Source organism: Leptodactylus fuscus, chromosome 5 (assembly GCF_031893055.1).
Source record: "Leptodactylus fuscus isolate aLepFus1 chromosome 5, aLepFus1.hap2, whole genome shotgun sequence".
Classification (NCBI taxonomy): Eukaryota; Metazoa; Chordata; class Amphibia; order Anura; family Leptodactylidae; genus Leptodactylus; species Leptodactylus fuscus.
In genome coordinates this window covers 27,092,195-27,100,623 of record NC_134269.1, presented here as the reverse complement: position 1 = coordinate 27,100,623, position 8,429 = coordinate 27,092,195, and positions in this window count along the sequence as shown.

Sequence of the window (8,429 nt, the reverse complement as noted above, 5' to 3'; positions counted from 1 at the left end):
TAATTGGTCCAAACTGGGCTGGTTAGAGGCTCCCTCCACAATTAATTGGTCCAAACTGGGCTAATTAGAGGCTCCCTCCACCATGAATTGGTCCAAACTGGGTTTTTTAGAGGCTCCCTCCACCATGAATTTGCCCAAACTGGGCTGGTTAGAGGCTCCCTCCACCATGAATTGGTCCAAACGGGTTTTTAGAGGCTCCCTTCACCATGAATTGGTCCAAACTTGGCTGTTTAGAGGCTCCCTCCACCATGAATTTGCCCAAACTGGGCTGGTTAGAGGCTCCCTCCACCATGAATTGGTCCAAACTGGGCTGGTTAGAGGCTCCCTCCACCATGAATTTGCCCAAACTGGGCTGTTTAGAGGCTCCCTCCACCATGAATTTGCCCAAACTGGGCTGGTTAGAGGCTCCCTCCACCATGAATTGGTCCAAACGGGTTTTTAGAGGCTCCCTTCACCATGAATTGGTCCAAACTTGGCTGTTTAGAGGCTCCCTCCACCATGAATTGGTCCAAACTGGGGTGGTTAGAGGCTCCCTCCACCATGAATTTGCCCAAACTGGGCTGTTTAGAGGCTCCCTCCACCATGAATTGGTCCAAACTGGGTTTTTTAAAGGCTCCCTCCACCATGAATTGGCCCAAACTGGGCTGGTTAGAGGCTCCCTCCACCATGAATTTCCCAAAACTTGGCTGTTTAGAGGCTCCCTCCACCATGAATTGGTCCAAACTGGGCTGGTTAGAGGCTCCCTCCACCATGAATTTGCCCAAACTGGGCTGTTTAGAGGCTCCCTCCACCATGAATTTGCCCAAACTGGGCTGGTTAGAGGCTCCCTCCACCATGAATTGGTCCAAACGGGTTTTTAGAGGCTCCCTTCACCATGAATTGGTCCAAACTTGGCTGTTTAGAGGCTCCCTCCACCATGAATTGGTCCAAACTGGGGTGGTTAGAGGCTCCCTCCACCATGAATTTGCCCAAACTGGGCTGTTTAGAGGCTCCCTCCACCATGAATTGGTCCAAACTGGGTTTTTTAGAGGCTCCCTCCACCATGAATTGGCCCAAACTGGGCTGGTTAGAGGCTCCCTCCACCATGAATTGGTCCAAACTGGGCTGGTTAGAGGCTCCCTCCACCATGAATTGGTCCAAACTGGGCTGGTTAGAGGCTCCCTCCACCATGAATTGGTCCAAACTGGGCTGGTTAGAGGCTCCCTCCACCATGAATTTCCCAAAACTTGGCTGTTTAGAGGCTCCCTCCACCATTAATTGGTCCAAACTGGGCTGGTTAGAGGCTCCCTCCACCATGAATTTGCCCAAACTGGGCTGTTTAGAGGCTCCCTCCACCATGAATTTGCCCAAACTGGGCTGGTTAGAGGCTCCCTCCACCATGAATTGGTCCAAACTGGGGTTTTTAGAGGCTCCCTCCACCATGAATTGGTCCAAACTGGGGTGGTTAGAGGCTCCCTCCACCATTAATTGGTCCAAACTGGGCTGGTTAGAGGCTCCCTCCACAATTAATTGGTCCAAACTGGGCTAATTAGAGGCTCCCTCCACCATGAATTGGTCCAAACTGGGTTTTTTAGAGGCTCCCTCCACCATGAATTTGCCCAAACTGGGCTGGTTAGAGGCTCCCTCCACCATGAATTGGTCCAAACGGGTTTTTAGAGGCTCCCTTCACCATGAATTGGTCCAAACTTGGCTGTTTAGAGGCTCCCTCCACCATGAATTTGCCCAAACTGGGCTGGTTAGAGGCTCCCTCCACCATGAATTGGTCCAAACTGGGCTGGTTAGAGGCTCCCTCCACCATGAATTTGCCCAAACTGGGCTGTTTAGAGGCTCCCTCCACCATGAATTTGCCCAAACTGGGCTGGTTAGAGGCTCCCTCCACCATGAATTGGTCCAAACGGGTTTTTAGAGGCTCCCTTCACCATGAATTGGTCCAAACTTGGCTGTTTAGAGGCTCCCTCCACCATGAATTGGTCCAAACTGGGGTGGTTAGAGGCTCCCTCCACCATGAATTTGCCCAAACTGGGCTGTTTAGAGGCTCCCTCCACCATGAATTGGTCCAAACTGGGTTTTTTAGAGGCTCCCTCCACCATGAATTGGCCCAAACTGGGCTGGTTAGAGGCTCCCTCCACCATGAATTGGTCCAAACTGGGCTGGTTAGAGGCTCCCTCCACCATGAATTGGTCCAAACTGGGCTGGTTAGAGGCTCCCTCCACCATGAATTTCCCAAAACTTGGCTGTTTAGAGGCTCCCTCCACCATTAATTGGTCCAAACTGGGCTGGTTAGAGGCTCCCTCCACCATGAATTTGCCCAAACTGGGCTGTTTAGAGGCTCCCTCCACCATGAATTTGCCCAAACTGGGCTGGTTAGAGGCTCCCTCCACCATGAATTGGTCCAAACTGGGGTTTTTAGAGGCTCCCTCCACCATGAATTGGTCCAAACTGGGGTGGTTAGAGGCTCCCTCCACCATTAATTGGTCCAAACTGGGCTGGTTAGAGGCTCCCTCCACAATTAATTGGTCCAAACTGGGCTAATTAGAGGCTCCCTCCACCATGAATTGGTCCAAACTGGGTTTTTTAGAGGCTCCCTCCACCATGAATTTGCCCAAACTGGGCTGGTTAGAGGCTCCCTCCACCATGAATTGGTCCAAACGGGTTTTTAGAGGTTCCCTTCACCATGAATTGGTCCAAACTTGGCTGTTTAGAGGCTCCCTCCACCATGAATTTGCCCAAACTGGGCTGGTTAGAGGCTCCCTCCACCATGAATTGGTCCAAACTGGGCTGGTTAGAGGCTCCCTCCACCATGAATTTGCCCAAACTGGGCTGTTTAGAGGCTCCCTCCACCATGAATTTGCCCAAACTGGGCTGGTTAGAGGCTCCCTCCACCATGAATTGGTCCAAACGGGTTTTTAGAGGCTCCCTTCACCATGAATTGGTCCAAACTTGGCTGTTTAGAGGCTCCCTCCACCATGAATTGGTCCAAACTGGGGTGGTTAGAGGCTCCCTCCACCATGAATTTGCCCAAACTGGGCTGTTTAGAGGCTCCCTCCACCATGAATTGGTCCAAACTGGGTTTTTTAGAGGCTCCCTCCACCATGAATTGGCCCAAACTGGGCTGGTTAGAGGCTCCCTCCACCATGAATTTCCCAAAACTTGGCTGTTTAGAGGCTCCCTCCACCATGAATTGGTCCAAACTGGGCTGGTTAGAGGCTCCCTCCACCATGAATTGGTCCAAACTGGGCTGGTTAGAGGCTCCCTCCACCATGAATTTCCCAAAACTTGGCTGTTTAGAGGCTCCCTCCACCATTAATTGGTCCAAACTGGGCTGGTTAGAGGCTCCCTCCACCATGAATTTGCCCAAACTGGGCTGTTTAGAGGCTCCCTCCACCATGAATTTGCCCAAACTGGGCTGGTTAGAGGCTCCCTCCACCATGAATTGGTCCAAACTGGGGTTTTTAGAGGCTCCCTCCACCATGAATTGGTCCAAACTGGGGTGGTTAGAGGCTCCCTCCACCATTAATTGGTCCAAACTGGGCTGGTTAGAGGCTCCCTCCACAATTAATTGGTCCAAACTGGGCTAATTAGAGGCTCCCTCCACCATGAATTGGTCCAAACTGGGTTTTTTAGAGGCTCCCTCCACCATGAATTTGCCCAAACTGGGCTGTTTAGAGGCTCCCTCCACCATGAATTGGTCCAAACTGGGCTGGTTAGAGGCTCCCTCCACCATGAATTTCCCAAAACTTGGCTGTTTAGAGGCTCCCTCCACCATTAATTGGTCCAAACTGGGCTGGTTAGAGGCTCCCTCCACCATTAATTGGTCCAAACTGGGCTGGTTAGAGGCTCCCTCCACCATGAATTTCCCAAAACTTGGCTGTTTAGAGGCTCCCTCCACCATTAATTGGTCCAAACTGGGCTGGTTAGACGCTCCCTCCACCATGAATTTGCCCAAACTGGGCTGTTTAGAGGCTCCCTCCACCATGAATTGGTCCAAACTGGGCTGGTTAGAGGCTCCCTCCACCATGAATTGGTCCAAACTGGGCTGGTTAGAGGCTCCCTCCACCATGAATTTCCCAAAACTTGGCTGTTTAGAGGCTCCCTCCACCATTAATTGGTCCAAACTGGGCTGGTTAGAGGCTCCCTCCACCATGAATTTGCCCAAACTGGGCTGTTTAGAGGCTCCCTCCACCATGAATTTGCCCAAACTGGGCTGGTTAGAGGCTCCCTCCACCATGAATTGGTCCAAACTGGGGTTTTTAGAGGCTCCCTCCACCATTAATTGGTCCAAACTGGGCTGGTTAGACGCTCCCTCCACCATGAATTTGCCCAAACTGGGCTGTTTAGAGGCTCCCTCCACCATGAATTGGTCCAAACTGGGCTGGTTAGAGGCTCCCTCCACCATGAATTGGTCCAAACTGGGCTGGTTAGAGGCTCCCTCCACCATGAATTTCCCAAAACTTGGCTGTTTAGAGGCTCCCTCCACCATTAATTGGTCCAAACTGGGCTGGTTAGAGGCTCCCTCCACCATGAATTTGCCCAAACTGGGCTGTTTAGAGGCTCCCTCCACCATGAATTTGCCCAAACTGGGCTGGTTAGAGGCTCCCTCCACCATGAATTGGTCCAAACTGGGCTGGTTAGAGGCTCCCTCCACCATGAATTTGCCCAAACTGGGCTGTTTAGAGGCTCCCTCCACCATGAATTTGCCCAAACTGGGCTGGTTAGAGGCTCCCTCCACCATGAATTGGTCCAAACGGGTTTTTAGAGGCTCCCTTCACCATGAATTGGTCCAAACTTGGCTGTTTAGAGGCTCCCTCCACCATGAATTGGTCCAAACTGGGGTGGTTAGAGGCTCCCTCCACCATGAATTTGCCCAAACTGGGCTGTTTAGAGGCTCCCTCCACCATGAATTGGTCCAAACTGGGTTTTTTAGAGGCTCCCTCCACCATGAATTGGTCCAAACTGGGGTGGTTAGAGGCTCCCTCCACCATGAATTGGTCCAAACTGGGCTGGTTAGAGGCTCCCTCCACCATGAATTGGTCCAAACTGGGGTGGTTAGAGGCTCCCTCCACCATTAATTGGTCCAAACTGGGCTGGTTAGAGGCTCCCTCCACCATTAATTGGTCCAAACTGGGCTGGTTAGAGGCTCCCTCCACCATGAATTTGCCCAAACTGGGCTGGTTAGAGGCTCCCTCCACCATGAATTGGTCCAAACTGGTGTTTTTAGAGGCTCCCTCCACCATGAATTGGTCCAAACGGGTTTTTAGAGGCTCCCTTCACCATGAATTGGTCCAAACTTGGCTGTTTAGAGGCTCCCTCCACCATGAATTGGTCCAAACTGGGGTGGTTAGAGGCTCCCTTCACCATGAATTTGCCCAAACTGGGCTGTTTAGAGGCTCCCTCCACCATGAATTGGTCCAAACTGGGTTTTTTAGAGGCTCCCTCCACCATGAATTGGTCCAAACTGGGCTGGTTAGAGGCTCCCTCCACCATGAATTGGTCCAAACTGGGGTGGTTAGAGGCTCCCTCCACCATTAATTGGTCCAAACTGGGCTGGTTAGAGGCTCCCTCCACCATTAATTGGTCCAAACTGGGCTGGTTAGAGGCTCCCTCCACCATGAATTTGCCCAAACTGGGCTGGTTAGAGGCTCCCTCCACCATGAATTGGTCCAAACTGGGGTTTTTAGAGGCTCCCTCCACCATGAATTGGTCCAAACTGGGGTTTTTAGAGTCTCCCTCCACCATGAATTGGTCCAAACTGGGGTTTTTAGAGGCTCCCTCCACCATGAATTGGTCCAAACTGGGGTTTTTAGAGGCTCCCTCCACCATGAATTTGCCCAAACTCTGCTGGTTAGAGGCTCAATCCACCCTGATTTTCAAAACAAATGTTGGTGCCAACCTCAACTTACTACAAGGGCCAAATTCACTGCTGGTGACAAGCTCTCCTCACTGCAAGTGCCAAATACACATGTTTCAAGGTGTTTTCCTACTGTCAGAGAGGTGGTATTGAGTGTGTAAAGTGTGTAGTTGTTAGGCTGTGATGTTGGGGTAATAGAGGGTCTTTGGTGTGTTAGATGCCCCCAGACATGCTTCCCCTGCTGTCCCAGTGTCATTCCAGAGGTGTTGGCATCATTTCCTGGGGTGTCATAGTGGACTTGGTGACCCTCCAGACACGGATTTGGGTTTCCCCCTTAACGAGTATCTGTTCCCCATAGACTATAATGGGGTTCGAAACCCGTTCGAACACACGAACATTGAGCGGCTGTTCGAATCGAATTTCGAACCTCGAACATTTTAGTGTTCGCTCATCTCTAATGCTTATACAAGTAGAGCCCCCCCTGATAGAGTGGTGAGGGTATCAGTAGTAAGTTTGTGTTGACAGCACTGATTATTTTGTCCTTTCTGTCATCTGTCAGAACACTAACCCCCCCCAAAAAAAAAAAACTGATCCTGTCTGTTGAGCATCTGCCTTCACTCGGTCAGGATTTGTTCGGTAATCCATCAGTATTGCTGATGCCAAAAAAAACAGGAGTGGAACCGAAACAGAGATGACACGTGAATGGAATATTTGCATGTCTTCTGAGTTTTGTACCCACTCCTGCTTTTGGCAACCAAATCATAATCCAATTCTGATGGGACCAAACAGGCCTTACAGCTGCTGCACAGACAGGCCAAAACCAGGCCAAAAAGCCAAACCAGGCCAAAAAGGCAAAATAGTGGCCCAGTCATGGAGTAATGTGAAGGTGGCAGCAGCCTTAGGTGAAAACAGAGTGTCAAAGGAGACATAATGCGGAGGTGGCAGCAGCCATAGGAGGTTATAAAGTAACCTGGTGATAGAGAGGAGAGGTGTCAGCAGCATGAGGAGGCCCCAAAGTGGCAATGTGACATAATGTGGAGGTGACAGCAGCCTAATGAGGCCATAGAGTGACCTGGGTGACAGAATAGGGAGGTGGGCAGCACAAACAGTACTCGCTGACGATGGTCACTGTAAGAAGGAGCACTTCGCATCAGATGTGTAGCATCAGGCGGGTGGCGGCATCAGAATATTAGCTGGTCTCTTCTGTCAAGATTTGGGTGAGGCAGCATGGATCATTTAATCTGATGCATGGGGCATTGGTTGCTGGAAATCCTGGCTGATCTATGCCTGATTCATGTTGACAAAGGTCAGTCTCTCCACATTTTGAGTGGACAGGCGAGTTCTCCTTGTGGTAACTATGGCCCCAGCTGCACTAAACATATGCTCTGATGCTACACTACTAGCCAGGCAGGACAACTTTTCCAGGGCAAATTCGGCCAGTTGTGGCCACAAATCCCGTTTGGCTGCCCAATAGTCCAGCGGATCTTCAACGACAGGTTGCAGGGTGCACTCCAACTATGCCCCACCTGCTGGTTCAACTCCTGCTCTATGTCTAGTAGCTGATGATGGAGCTGATACTGCGCCTGCCCTCCTACCACCCACAACAGGGCAAGGCAGGAAGGATGTAAATGGTATGTTCTCATTCAAACCATTGGGATTGAGGTTGTACAACAAAAAAATCCAACGGGCCTCTCTCTGCAAAACTTTGCGAGCTAAGTCCTGTCAATGAGGTGCAGGATACACTTTTTTGATAACTTGAAACTGTAAGTGTCTTGGATCACCAGTGTTCTCACATACAGGGCGAGCAACATAAGAGGGGTTTTTCTCAACACATCAATAATAATAATAATAATAATAATACATTTTATTTATATAGCGCCAACATATTCCGCAGCACTGTACAATTTATAGGGTTCAGATACAGACAGACATACATAACAAAGAACGTCATTTCACACAATGGGACTGAGGGCCCTGCTCGCAAGAGCTTACAATCTATGAGGTAGAGGGGGTGACACAAGAGGTAGCAGGGGCGGCATTGCTTATACAGTGTTCAGACAATTTTGTGCATTAGGAATTGTGATCGGCCTGTCTGATAAGATGTGTCTTTAGTTTGCGTTTGAAACTGTAGAAATTGGGAGTTAATCTTATTGTCCGGGGTAGAGCATTCCAGAGAAGTGGTGCAGCTCGGGAGAAGTCTTGTACACGAGCGTGGGAGGTTCTGATAATAGAGGATGTAAGTGTTAGGTCATTGAGTGAGCGGAGAACACGGGTTGGGCGGTAGACAGAGATGAGGGAGGAAATGTAGGGAGGTGCGGCATTATGGAGAGCCTTGTGGATGAGGGGGATAACTTTATATTTTATTCTATATTGAATAGGCAGCCAGTGTAGTGACTGGCACAGACCAGAGGCATCGCTGTAGCGTCTAGCCTGATAGATGAGCCTGGCCGCTGCATTCAGAATAGATTGTAGAGGGGAGAGTTTAGTGAGGGGAAGACCGATTAGTAAGGAGTTACAGTAGTCAAGGCGAGAATGAATCAGAGAGACAATAAGTGTCTTTAATGTATCTCTGGTAAGGAAA